Below are 15160 nucleotides of genomic sequence, written 5' to 3' on the forward strand. Positions count from 1 at the left end.
TTCTAAGATTGTTTGGGAAATTAAATATTGGAACCCTCGTATGTCCCAGAAAGTCTTTATTCTACTAGTACACATGCTAAGCAGTTTAGAATAGATACAGAAATCATTTTTCTCCTGATTATTTTGGATTTTCTTTTCTTCTTTTGAAGTCATCTCTATGCCATTGTGGAGCTCTAACTCACAATGCCAAGAGTTGCATCCTCTACCGACTCTGCCAGGGACCACCATTGTTTCCAAAGCAAAGCTTCATGGTCTTCTAATATCCAACGCCTCTGAGGGAGCCCAATGCCACTCTGACTTCTTATCTTTCTTATCTTTGGCCTGTTTTTCCTTTTTTCTCTTTCAAAGCTTTTAGGATCTTCTCTTCATCTTCATTCTTGGTGTTCTGAAATAAAAATTAATAATAAAATGATAAAAGTTAACAAAAATTTATCCGTGGTGAGGACAAATACCTGCATCGTTAAACAAAGTCATTAAGCAACAGTTTGTTGTGCCTCTTGGTGAACTCTTTCAGTCTAGAATCCCAGGTTTGTCAGCTACAGAAATATTTCCTATAGTATCTCCTTTGATAATTTAAAGAGATTCTTGTTATCAGGGTTTGTGGAATAATCTAAACCAGCTCCTTCATAAATATCCAGCAAAAGAGGGACACCTGGGTGGCTCAGTCGGTTTGAGCATCCGACTTCGGCTCAGGTCAGGATCTCATGGTTTGTGAGATCGAGCCCCACGTCGGGCTCTGTGCTGACAACTCAGAGCCTGGAGCCTGCTTTGGATTCCGTGTCTCCCTCTTTCTGTGTCTCTCTGTCTCTCAAAAATAAATAAATGTTAAAAGAATTTTTTATAAATAATATCCAGCAAATGCTTCTGGATGTTTCTGTGTTTTGTGTTTTGTTGTGCTTTTCTGATTATAAAGATAAATGCACACTTATGTAGAAAACTCAAACAATACTGGAAGCTATAAAATTTAACATACTTTTTAAAGATTTGATGAAAGTGGAACTGCAATAATAAAAACATAAAGTCACTTAAAAAATTTTTTTTAATGTTTATTGTATTGTGAGAGAGAAAGAGCATGAGTGGGAGAGGGACAGAGAGAGAGGGAGACACAGGATCAGAAGCAGGCTCCAGTCTCTGAAGTGTCACAGCGACTGACTCAGGGCTCGAACTCACAAACTGCGAGATCATGACCTGAGCTGAAGTCGGACACTTAGCTGACTGAGCCACCCAGGCACCCCTAAAGTCACTTTTTTGTTTTAATTTTTAATGTTTATTTACTTTTTGAAAGAGAGAGAGTGTGTGTGTGAGTTGGGGAGGGGCAGAGGGAGAGGGAGACACAGAATCCGAAGCAGGCTCCAGGCTCTGAGCCGTCGGCCCAGAGCCCGACGTGGGGCTCGAACTCACGAGCTGTGAGATCATGACCTGAGCTGAAGTCAGACGCTCAACCCACTGAGCCACCCAGGCGCCCCTAAAGTCGCTTTTAATAGTTGCTTAGCGTTCCATCAAAAAGCTGTGCCATTATGAATTTGACCAGGCCTCTACCAGCAGGCAGTGATTTTTGGTTTCTCTTAACCGTAAATGATGCTGGAGTGCATGTCTTGTACACGCAGATGCTTCAGTTAAAGTGGTCTCCTTACCTCTGCTGCCCTCAGGGACAGTGGAGGTAGGGGAAGGGTCTTGGGAAGATGAGATTCAACTTGGCCCTCAAGGAGAAGCTGTTTGGAGACTGTCTGGACCTGCCCGGAGATGACCTTGGCCTGACCTCCCTAATGGCAGTGCTTAGACAGCAGTTCACAAACCTCAGTGTGTACGTGGATCATCTGAGAAACTTGCTTCCCAAGCTACACCTCAGAGAGTCTGATTCAGTCTGAAGAGAGTTCTGAGAATTTTCATTTTAAACAAGCACCACAGCCGATTCTGATGCAGATGGCCACACTTGGAGAAATATTGACAGAGGGGAAAGTGCGGAGAGGTAAATAGTGTTCACCGAGGAACAGGAGGGGCTGTGGGGGCTGATAGGGAGGATAATTAATTAAGCATCTTTGGTCATCCCAGGAGACCAGGCTCCAGTGTGCTTTGGGTTAGGGCAGAACTAACTTCACCAGCTGGCCTTTGTTCTCCAAAAGGATCCAGTGATTCTTTTTTTTTTAATTTTTTTTTCAACGTTTTTTATTTATTTTTGGGACAGAGAAAGACAGAGCATGAACGGGGAGGGGCAGAGAGAGAGGGAGACACAGAATCAGAAACAGGCTCCAGGCTCCGAGCCATCAGCCCAAAGCTTGACGCGGGGCTCGAACTCACGGACCGCGAGATCGTGACCTGGCTGAAGTCGGACGCTTAACCAACTGCGCCACCCAGGCGCCCCACGGATCCAGTGATTCTGATAGTCATGTAGACAGACCTCAAGTTCCCTAGTCTACCCCTAAACTTTCCTCCCCTCCCTTGTGGTCAATGTTATTCAGTTAAGAATACAGGGATACATAGAAACATCTTAGCATGTCCCCCCCTCCCTCCCGGAGCTCTGGCTGGGAAAGGTGGGGGCCACCCCAGGTCATCAGCAGAGATAACCAAGTTTAGGGATGCTGCTGGAAAGTGGGATAACAACACCAAGTCCTTTTTTTTTTCACTTTTATTTTGTAACGTTTATTCATTTTTGAGAGGCAGAGAGAGACAGAGCATGAGCGGGGAAGGGGCAGAGAGAGGGAGACACAGAATCCGAAATAGGCTCCAGGCTCTGAGCTGTCAGCACAGAGCCCGACACGGGGCTCAAACTCACAAACTGCAAGATCCTGACCTGAGCCGAAGTAGGACGCTCAACCGACTGAGCCACCCAGGCGCCCCTTTTCTTTCTTTCTTTCTTTTTTTCTTTTTTTTTTTTAACGTTTATTCATTTTTGAGAGACAAAAGAACAACACCAAGTCTTGGCGAGGATGTCGTGCAACAACAACGCTCAGAAGTGGAACATAAATTGGTCCAACCACTCTGAAAAACAGTTTGACTCAGTGATTCCACTCCAGGGTATATACCCCAGAGAAACTCTTACACTTGGGCTGCAGGAAACATAAACATCCAGGAGTTTTTAGCAGCATTGTTGAAAACAGCAAAAAACTGGAAAGAATCCAAATGCCCTTGGATAAAAGAATAGCTAAATTCATTGTAGTGTATTCACACAATGGAATACTGTACATAGTACAAATGAACAAACTGTATACACATCAGCATGGATGAATCTCAGAACAATAATATGTGAAAAAGTAATTCATAGAATAAATACATTCCTGTTAAATTTAAAATAAAACTAGGGGCACCTGGGTGGCTCAGTCGTTGAGTGACTGACTCTTGATTTCAGCTCAGGTCATGATCTCACAGTTCATGAGTTCAAGCCCCCCACCCGGCTCTGTGCTGACAGTGCGGAGCCTGCTTGGGATTCTCTCTCTTTCCTTCTCTCTCTATCCCTCCCCTGCTTGAGTGTGCATGCTCTCTCTCTCTCAAAATAAATAAGATAAGAGGGGCGCCTGGGTGGCTCAGTCGGTTAAGCGTCTGACTTCGGCTCAGGTCATGATCTCGCAGTCCACGAGTTCGAGCCCCGCGTCGGGCTCTGTGCTGACAGCTCAGAGCCCGGAGCCTGTTTCAGATTCTGTGTCTCCCTCTCTCACTGCTCCTCCCCTGTTCATGCTCTGTCTCTCTCCGTCTCAAAAATAAATAAACGTTTAAAAAAAAATAAGATAAGATAAAATAAAATAAAACAAAAAATAAAAATAAACTTTATATTGCTTGGAGACTTGTGTGTGAAAAAAGAAAAGTAAAATATTGTGGGACAAATTCAGAAAAGTGGTCACCTCTGGGTCAGGCTGGGGATGAAACATTTGAGACTGGTAGTGTTCTAGTTCTTAAGTGGGGGGGTGGGCTCACAGGTGTTTGTTTTATTATTATGCACATGACTGTATATGTATATAACATTCTTTTGGCTATATCAAATATTTTAAACTATAAAAAATAGAAAGAAATTTGAAATCCCCTGGCCACTACTGTGGTCTCTCAAAGTGATTTATCCTTTGTACCCACCCCATTTCTCCTCCAACAGGCACTGTGGACCAGGAAGTAAGATATCCTGCCTGAAGAGGCCAATACAAGCTTGCAAAAATCTACCTCCATCTCACCATTCAGAGACCTATTCACCTCTTCTGCCCCATCTCAGTCTGTTTCTCATAGACTATACCTGTCACTAAGTAAAGGCCTCTTTTCCCAGCCAAATATGCAGCCAAATATGATCGCATATTTAGCTAGTATGGCATTTTTCTGTGACAATAGTACTGTGCTTGGGACATTGTTTTCTGAACAAGCAAGGCATCTTAGCACTTACTTTTTCTTATCTTAATGCATCACTAGCACCCACTCTTTTCCATTCACCAGTCTCACATCCGGCTGGGTCATCCAGCTTCCTTTTGAATCTCCAGTGATGGTCATCTTCCACTCCCTTCCTCATGGCCTCTGAGCTCAGCAGCAGGCCTTGGGGTCTCCTGGGCCTTGACGGTTCTCCCTCTGCCATGTTTCCTAATTCAAAGACCACTGAACCTTTGGAAGAGGGGCAGAGCTCCTGAGGTGAGGTTTTTCCTTGACTAATGCAGTTGAATGGATTAGGAATTCTAAATAGGCAAGTTCCAACACCCCCCCCCCCACTTGCCTCCTGATTGTGTGACTTGGGGTGGGCGCCTCATTCCCAGGGAGCCTATCGTTTGCCTAAGAGATGGAGAACATTGTCTTTTGGGATGTTGATAATGTGCCAGGACCACTAAGAAGTGGAAAAGAACTTAAAGTTCATCTAGTTTAACCCACTTGTCTTAAAGAAAAACTAAGGGTAGGTTGGGGAAGAGACCTGGATGGGTTAGGAATGATTTAATGGCAGATATTAGAGTAGAAGCCAGGCCTCCTGTCTTTCCATTTTCTTGTCTCCCTGTGGCTAGCTGAGGCATAAAGGTGAGGGAGGAGGACATACAGCCACTTAACTTAGTCCTGTCCCAGCTCCATCCAAGGCCAAGACACTCAACTCTTAGAAGATGTTGCTTTTGAAACTGCTAATGAGGCTGACACGATCTGGGGGTGGAAGGAGCCTGCCTCACCTATCAGCTGGTCCATTGCATAATCTGGCAAGCTGAGACCTGAGGCTCTTCCCACGTGAGGCCCAGCTGTAGAGAGGAAAGGTCAGGGTGCAGAGAATAATAAAAAATTGGGCACTACCTGTACCTCTCTCTCAGACCCTACCCGCTCTCCCCACAGGGGCTGGGGTACATTGAGGGTAAGAGAGGCCCAAGGAGAAGCAGGGGTGTGGAAGCAAGCTCTCTGCAAGAGTTGAAGGGGAGCGGGGCTGGTCCTCCTCCTCACCGTCAAAGGGGTCTTCTATTTCGGGAAGAGAATTTATGGACAAGGTAGAAAGGAGGAGGAAGAAGCTTTTGGCTTGCTCCTTCCTTCAGCTCATGGGTTGAGAGTTCGTCTATGACATGTAGAAATGGGAGGTGAGACAGAGGAGCTGAGTTGGCACAGGAGGCTGCCCGTGTAGAATCTAGTGGAGGCAGTGGAGACTGACTCAGTGCGAAGATGTCTGGGGTCCCAATTTGGTCCCCTGACCTGTGAGGCAGCAAACGGAGAGGCCGGGACTACACATGACCTCTCACAGCCCTGACACGCACACAGACTGCCACACTTCAGCCCCCATCTGAAACATAGCTATTATTCAGGAATTCCATCAAAGGCCCCTGAGCAATTAGACTTAAAAAAATTATTTAATGGTCATACACATGACTGTAATACAAAAGGGAGTTTTTTTTCACTTAATACTGCAGTATATACAGCAAGTCTGGGCTAGATCTTACAATCTGAACACAGGTATTTAAACTTTTCCACGTTGTTTCTGTCTCCAATGGACAGAAGTTCTGTAATTGAGGCCTTGCTTTTCAGTCACTAGAGGAGCCTTTGTAATTGCCACAAACTTCAGCCCTCAAACTCAGTTGTATAAGAAAGAGAGCTTAGTTAGGTGTTTTTTTTGGGGGGGGGGGGTCCCATGAATTATATACTGTTTGGGGAGGATTTTTTGTTGGGGCCTCCATTGGGCTTGCAAGCAGTGGTCCCCACAGGTCACAGCGGTTCTGTCACCTGTTTCCATTCCCAACAGGGCGACATGGGACTCTGTCTCCCGGTGCAGGGAGCAGCCACGCCCTCCCAGAGGTATCAGAGACTCTCAGCCCTCTGCTCTTTCTTTCTTTCCTTTCATTAGCCTGGGGGGAAACACGGATGTAGGATTATCAAAATATTTTAAAACCAGGCCTCTGACATAATAAGGTATGGATTTTTTTTTAAAGTACATTAAATACCAAGATCTAGTGATGGATATAATAACTTTATACTTTTGAAGCAGTGACAAACATAGACGATATTTGAACATATTGCAGCAACCATAAATAGGATATGAAAATTGTTGATTTCGGCTGATGACAAATGCGCAGGTAACGTTAGCACAACAGTGGTTTGTCGCCTGCATACATAATTGAAGGAAATACTACATTTCAGGTACACATTAGTGAAAATAAAGATGTAATTTTTTTCCCACCCAAGTTCAAGGGCCCCAGGTCATAAGAAACCCTTGTCAGAAGAAATCCATCCCTTCTCAATCCCTATTTCTTCAATAGAAGCCACGAACGATTCCTGAGACCAGTAGCGCAAGACCTATTATCTGCTTGAACGAAGGGGAAGAGTCAGTGCAAGGTTAATATCTCAGGGAAACTTTCCCATTTTACCTTCACTGGGGTTTATTTTCTCCCAGTTTACATACAATCCTATTATGTCTGATAATCTCTTTAATTACCTCACAAAAAAATAGAAGCAGTACATTAGAAAAAGGGATCGTAGGGGCGCCTGGGTGGCTCAGTCGGTTGAGCGTCTGACTTCTGTTAAGGGTCACGATCTCAACAATTTGTCAGTTTTGAGCCCTGCACTGGGCTCTGTGCTGACAGCTCAGAGCCTGAAGCCTACTTTGGATTCTGTGTCTCCCTCTTTCTTTCCTTCTCCCATGATCATGCTCTTTCTCTCTCTCTCTCTCAAAAATAAATACACATTAAAGATATTTAAAAAAGAAAAAGAGATTGTAGCTGCTAAGAAAACACACTTACGACACCTAAGTAGCCTGCGAACAGCCTGAAATATAGGGGGATTTTTTTAAGGGAGACAAGAATTCAAAAACTATGGAAAATTGGAAAGATTTAGTTGGTATAGAAGCAAATAACTATATGTACTTTAATTTCCTTAATTGCCTCTTTGAAATTACATAATAACTGATATTCATCTCTATGACCCTATATTCTGAAGAAAAAACTAAATAATGCATGCTTGTTAACCTATACTTAGGAAGAAGGATGTAGAATATTTAGCATGATTTCCAACAAGATGATTAAAATGGGCAAGATAATTAAAATAAAAATTACTCCCCTGGGAGTAAAGGGCAAGGGGAGTGGATGTTGGGACCACTGGAGGAGAACCCATCTCAGTTCAGATAGCAACATCAATAGCAAGTTGTAGAGCATGGAGAACGGAGTCCAGTTGACTCCCATCCATCTAGTGGTGGTCAGGGAGTCCTAAACCTCAGAATTCTGAAATCTTTTCTCATCAAAGCCAAACATCCTCAACTTCCCTCTTGACCAGGGCCTGCCAGAGGGAGCATCAAGAGAGTGAGTAAGGACTCACACTGGAAGACACTTCTGAGGTTGGCTGGTTCAACACCTGCGTATTACGGACGAGGAAACTAAGGCCCAGGAGATGAAGTTAGTGTAAAATCAGCATTGTTTCTTCCTCAAAGATGTTGGTAGAATTCAATGATAAAGCCATCTGGGCCTGGAGTGACTTATGGGAATGTTTTTTAAGTCATAAGTGTAGAATTAAAAATTTTCCATTTCTTCTTGTGTCCATTTTGTAAGTCTTATTTTTTTCTCATAATCTGCCCATTTCAATGAAATGTAGAAATTACTGGAATAAAGTTGTTTGTAATATCATTTAAAAAATATTTGTCAACTCTATAGTGATGTGCATTTTTTAAATTCCCGATAATCGCTATTTAAACAGTTTCTCTTCTTGGGGCACCTGGGTGGCTCAGTCGGTTAAGTGTCTGATTCTTGATTTCGGCTAAGGTCATGATCTCACAGTTTGTGGGATCGAGCCCTATGTTGGAGCCTGCTCAGGACTCTCTCTCTCCCTCTCTCTCTGCCCTTCCCTTGCTCACACACACTTTCTCTCTCAAAATAAGTAAATAAAACTTCAAAACAATAAAATAAATAAACATTTTCTCTTCTCTTTCTTGATCAGTTGTACCAAGGGTTTAGCAATTAGTCCTTTCAAAACACTAACATTTGTCTTTATTAATATTCTCTGTTGTATGTTTGCCTTCTGCATTAAGTTCTGCTCTTAATAATTGTTTCTTCTGTTTTCTGTGGGTTTAAATTTTTTTTTAATGTTTATTTATTTTTGAGACAGAGACAGAGTGCGAACAGGGGAGGGGCAGAGAGAGAGAGAGGGCAACACAGAATCTGAGACAGGCTCCAGGCTCTGAGCTTTCAGCACAGAGCCGGACACGGGGCTCCAACCCATAAACTGTGAGATCATGACCTGAGTTGAAGTTGGATGCTTAACCAACTGAGCCACCCAGGCGCCCCCCCCCCCCCACTGTTTTCTGTGGGTTTAATCTGTCATTTAAAAATACTTCTTGGGACACCTGGGTGGCTCAGTCAGTTGACTCTTGATTTCGGCTCAAGTCATGATCCCAGGGTTGGGGGATCGAGCCCTGTGTCCAGATCTGTGCTGAGCATGGAGCCTGCTTAAGATTCTCTCTCTCTCTCTCTCTCTCTCTGTCTCTCTCTGTCTCTCTCTCTCTCTCCCCCCACCCCCGCTCCTCTCCCTTGTTCACACACTCTCTCTGTAAAATTAAATAAACAAACATCTGAATGAATGAATGAATGAATGAATAAATAAATAAATAAATAAATAAATAGGAAAAAAGAAAAAAAAGAAAAATACTTTTTGACATGACTGCTTCAAACATTGATTCTTAGTCTTTCTTCCTTTCTAATATATGTACTCAGGCTATACACTTTCTGTTAGCACAGTTACATCCCACAAGCTTTGGTATGTCATATTTATATTATCATTTAATTGAAATTATTTCTCATTTCCATTGAGAGTTCTTCTTTGACCTATAGATTATTTAGAAGTGTATTTAAAAATATTTAAGCATACAGAGATTTCCTCGTTAAACTTCTGTTATTCATTTTGAGTTTAATTACACTGTGGTCAGTGAAAATGCTCTAAATGATTTAAATATTTTAAAATTTGTTGATACAAATATTGTCAATTTGGGGCGCCTGGGTGGCGCAGTCGGTTAAGCGTCCAACTTCAGCCAGGTCACGATCTCACGGTCCGTGAGTTCGAGCCCCGCGTCAGGCTCTGGGCTGATGGCTCGGAGCCTGGAGCCTGTTTCCGATTCTGTGTCTCCCTCTCTCTCTGCCCCTCCCCCGTTCATGCTCTGTCTCTCTCTGTCCCAAAAATAAATTAAAAAAAACCCACAAATATTGTCAATTTATTCAATTTGGTAAATGTTTCATCTGCCTAATATATAGTAATTTGTATTCTCCAATTGTTGAGTATTCTACATGTGTTAAAGAAAGCAAGTTTTTAAAGTGGTTTTTGAAATCTTTTATAACTTTTATATCTGATTTTCTCATTTGCTTCTTCTTTAGTTACTAAGAGAGGGGTATTAAAACTTCCAATTATGAGTGTAGATTTATCAATTTTCACTTTTTGGTGCATTAATTTTTGTTTGCTGTATTTTGAGACTATGTTATTAAGAGCATGGAAATTTAGAATTGTTACATTGTCCAGATAGTTGAATATTTCATTATTTGAAACGTCCTTATTTATCTCCAGTGATGCTTTTTGCCTTAAAATCTCCTTTGTCTGATAGTAAGATTGCTACACCAGATTTTATGGTTCTTGTTGACATCTGCATGTTGTATCTTTTTTTTTTATTTGAAGTGCACAATTTCATTTTCCTTTTTAAACATTTAAATTCATTATGTGATCCAATTAGCAAGTTAAAAATAGATAACAATTAAAGACATTTTCCATTTTTAATTTTTTTTCTCTCTCTCTCTCTTTGTAAAATATTTATTTAGGGGCACCTGGGTGGCTCAGTCCCTTAAGCCCCTGACTTCGACTCAGGTCACATGAGTTTGAACCCCATGCCGGGCTCTGTGCTGACGGTGCAGAGCCTGGAGCCTGCTTTGGATTCTGTGTCTGCCTCTCTGTCTGCCCCTCCCCTGCTTGTGCTCTGTATCTCTCTCAAAATAATAAATAAACATTTAAAAAATTAAAAATAAAATAAAATGTTTATTTATTTATTTTGGGAGAGAGAGAGAGCATGAGAGCACAAACAGGGGAGGGACAGAGAGAGAATCCCAAGAGGCTCCTGGCTCATACTCAGCACAGAGCCCGATGCGGGGCTTGTGTATGGCTTGAGCCTAAATCAAGAGTCTGATGCTTAACCTACTGAGTCACCCAGGCGCCCCTCCCATTTTTAATTTTTGGTGGTCTATTTACCTCTTTTCTTTCTTTCTTTCTTTCTTTCTTTCTTTCTTTCTTTCTTTCTTTCTTTCTTTCTTTCTTTCTAAAGATTTTATTTTTAAGTAATTTCCATACTCAACGTGGGGCTCAAACTCAAGATCTCAATATCAAGAGTCACACACTCAGGGGTGCCTGGGTGGCTCATTCGGTTAAGCGTCCGACTTTGGCTCAGGTCATGATTTCGCGGTCCGTGAGTTCGAGCCCCGCGTTGGGCTCTGTGCTGACAGCTCAGAGCCTGGAGCCTGTTTCAGATTCTGTGTCTCCCTCTCTCTGACCCTCCCCCGTTCATGCTCTGTCTCTCTCTGTCTCAAAAATAAATAAACGTTAAAAAAAAATTAAAAAAAAAAAGAGTCACACACCCAGCAGCACATTATTTACTATTTGATTTGAATAAAAATAAATAAATACTATAAAGAAAAAAAGAGGCACACTCCACCAACTGAGCCAGCCAAGTGGTCCTGCTTTTCTTCTTTTAAAAATTTTCTGTTTTGGGGTTCCTGGGTGGGTCAGTCAGTTGAGCGACTCACCATTAATCTTAGGGTCATGGGTTTGATCCCAGCATTGGGCTCCACCCTGGGCATGTAGCCTACTTAAAAAAATAAAATAATTTTTTTTTATTTTTTATTGTGGTAAAATACACATAACACATATTTTGCCATCTTAACCATTTTTTACCTTTGTTTCATCACCTGTATTTTTTAACTTATATATATATATATATTTTAATTTTTTTTTCATTTTTTATTTGAGAGAGAGAGAGCTTGAGCAGGGAAGAGGGGCAGAGGGAGAAAGAGAAAATCCCAAGCAGGGTCCATGCTCAGCATGGAGTCCAATGCGGAGCTGGATCCCACAGCCCTGGGATCATGACCTGAGCTGAAATTAAGAGTCAGACACTCAACCAGCTGAGCCACCCAGGCGCCTAAGATATATATATATATATCTAGTATACATATAAGTTATAGGCTTATATACTATAAGGTATAATATATATTATATTATATTATATTATATTATATTATATCATATCATATATAGTTTATATATATAATATAGTTTATATATAGTATATATATAAGTTATAGGCTTTATACTATAAGGTATAATATATATTATATTAATATAATTAATATAATATATATAATTAATATATATTAATATATAAAATATATTAATATATAGTAATTTATAGTCTTAATATATATATTGTAACTTATAGTCATCTTTTTAAATTTTTTTAAAGTTTCTTTATTTTGAGAAAAAGAGAGAGAGAGAGAGAGAGCATGTGCACAAGTAGGGGAGGGGCAGAGAAAAGGAGAGACAGAATCCCAAGCAGGCTCCATGCCATCAGCACACAGCCTGATGTGCTGGAACTCACGAACCCCAAAATCGTGACCCAAGCCGAGATCAAGAGTCCGACGTTTAACTAACTGCACCACCCGGGTACCCCTATATATATTTTTTAAACTCAAGTATAATTAGCGTACAGTGTTATTTTCATTTCAGGTGTACAATATAATGGTTCAACAATTCTATACATTTCTCAGCGCTCATCAAGATAAGTGTACTCTTAAATCCCATTTACCTATTTCACTTATTCCCCCCCCCACCTCCCCTCTGCCAACTTGTTTGAAACCAATATGTTTCTCTGTATTTAAGAGTCTGTTTTCTGTCTGTCTCTTTTTTCATTTGTTCATTTGTTTTGTTTCTGAACTTCCACATGTGAGTGAAACCAAACAGTATTTGTCTCTCTCTGATTTGTTTCACTTAGCATTATAGCTAATAATATGTAGCATTATAGCTAAGTGAAATAATTATAAATAATTATATAATTATAGCTCTATCCATGTCATTGCAAATGACAAGATTTCATTCTTTTCTATGGATGAGTAACATTCTGTTGTGTATACATACACACATATTCCTTATTTATCTATCAATGGACACTTGGGTTGCTTTCATATACTGCAATAAACATAGAGGTGCACACATCTTTTTGAATTAGTGTTTCTGTTTTCTTCGAGTAAATACACAATAGTGGAATTACTGGGTCAGATAGTAATTCTATTTTTAATTTTTTGAGGAACCTCTGTACTGTTTTCCACAGTGTCTGCACCAATTTATATTCCCACCAATAGTGCAGGAGAGTTACTTTTTCTCTACATCCTTGCCAACATTTGTTATTTCTAGTGTTTTCTGTTTGTTTGTTTTTATTTTTGTTTTTGTTTTAGCCGTTCTGACAGGTGTGAAGTGATAGCTCATTGTGGTTTTGATTTGCATTTCCCTGATGATCAGTGATGCTAAGCATCTTTTCATGTGTCTGTTGACTATCTCTATGTCTTCTTTGGTCTGTTCATGTCTTCTGCCCATTTTTAAAATTGGATTATTTGTTTTTGGTGTTGAGTTGTATAAATTTTTTATGTATTTTGGATATTAACTCCTATTGGATATATCATTTACAAACATCTTCTCTCATTCAGTTGGTTGCCTTTTTGTTTTATTGATGGTTTTCTTTGCTGTGCAAAAGCTTTCTATTTTGGTGTAGTTCCAATAGTTTAATTTTGCTTTTGTTATCCTTACCTTATGAGACATATTTAGAAAAATGTTTCTGGGTTGCCTGGGTGGTTCAGTTAGTTAAGCATCTGACTCTTGATCTCAACTCAGATCTTGATCTCAGGGTCATGAGCTCAAGCCCCACATTGGGCTCCACGTTGGGCATGGAGCCCACTTAAAAAAAGTTTCTAGGGGTCCTGGGGGGCTCAGTTCATTAAGTGTCTGACTCTTGATTTAGGCTCAGGTCTTGATCTCATGGTTCATGGAATCGAGCCCTGCACTGGGCTCTGCACTGACAGCATGGAACCTACTTGGGATTCTCTCTCACCTCTCTGTCTGCCCCGCCCCCCACTCATGCTCCTTTTCTCTCACTCTGTCTCTCAAAATAAATAAATAAACATTTAAAAAAAAGTTTCTATTGCTAACGCCAGAGAAATTACTGCCTATGTTTTCTTCTAGGAATTTTATGGTTTCATGTCTCATATTTAAGTCTTCAAGTCATTCTTAGTTTATCTTTATGTTTGGTGTAGGAAAGTGGTCCAGTTTTATTCTTTTGCATGTAGCTGTCCAGTTTTCCCAACACCATTTGTTGAAGAGATTCTTTTTTCCATTGTACATTCTTGCCTCTTCGTCATTAATTAATTGACCATAAATGCATGGATTTATTTCTGGACTCTCTATTCTGTTCCATTGATCTACGTGTCTATTTTGTGCCAGTACCATACTGTTTTGATTACTACACCTTTTAGCATATCTTAGAATTTGGGATTGTGATACCTTCAGCATTGTTCTTCTTTTTCAAGATTGCTTTGACTTTTTTGGGTCTTTTATGGTTCTATACAAATTTTGGGTTTGGTGAAAAATGTTGATTTTTTGATAGGGATTGCATTAAATCTGTAGATTGTTTTGGGACGTTTGGGTGCTTTAACAGTATTGGTTCTTCCATTCCATGAGGATGGACTATCTTTCCATTTGTTTGTGTCTTCTTCAATGTCTTTCTCAATGTTTTATAGTTTTCATCTTAACCGATTTTTTTTTAACAGAGGAAGATTTTTTAATTTTTTTTCTTAAAAAAGCTTCATTTTTAAATTTAGTTTTCGGACTCTGTGCTTATGCCTTCAACACTTTCACAATGATTTTCCGTTTCTCAGTAAGGAAAGCACATTTAATCCTGTCACAAACACACTTAGCACACATGGAACCACCATAGGCCCTGCTGATGTGTGCTTCATTTTAGACAGCCTCATAAGCTCATGTCAGAGCATGAACTCCCCTAAGTCGTGAACTCCACACACCACATGTGGATTTGGTGCTGTCCCACACTTCTTGATATAAAGGTACACGATTCTATTACCAGGGATTCAGGACAGCCTAGCTTTGCTAGAAGCTCTATTGTAGGACAGACTACGATGGTCTATCATATGCTGGACCATATCAATGCCTATGGACACTATCCCCAGAAGAGTCATCTTAACCATTTTTAAGTGTACAATTCAATGACATTAAGTACATTCACATTATTGTGAAACCAATCTTGAGAACTCTTTTTACCCTATAAACTGAAACTCTTTACCCAGTACTGCCCCTTCTTCCTCCCCCCAGCCCCTGACAGCAACCATTCTACTTCTAGCTCTATGAATTTGACTATTCTAGGTATCTCATATAAGAGGAATCATACACCATTTGTATTTTTGTGACTGATTCATTTCACCCAGCATAGTGTCCTCCAGTTTCATTCATGTAGTAGAATATGTCAGAATTTCCTCCCTTTTTAAAAAATGTTATGTTTATTTATTTTGAAAGAGGGAGAAGGGGAGAGGGGCAGAGAAAGAAGGAGACACAGAATCCAAAGCAGGCTCCAGGCTCTGAGCTGTCAGCACAGAGCCTAATGCGGGGCTCAAACTCATGAATTGCAAGATCATGACCTGAGCCGACTGAGACACCCAGACAGCCC

At 40.7% G+C, this 15160-nt stretch overlaps 1 pseudogene; it reads right to left on the reverse strand.

The window, feature by feature from the left end:
- Positions 1-310: 310 nt before the first annotated feature.
- LOC131496987 (large ribosomal subunit protein eL34-like) lies at positions 311-14639 on the reverse strand (annotated as a pseudogene).
- Positions 14640-15160: the final 521 nt, after the last annotated feature.

This window comes from Neofelis nebulosa, chromosome 16, assembly GCF_028018385.1.
Source record: "Neofelis nebulosa isolate mNeoNeb1 chromosome 16, mNeoNeb1.pri, whole genome shotgun sequence".
Classification (NCBI taxonomy): Eukaryota; Metazoa; Chordata; class Mammalia; order Carnivora; family Felidae; genus Neofelis; species Neofelis nebulosa.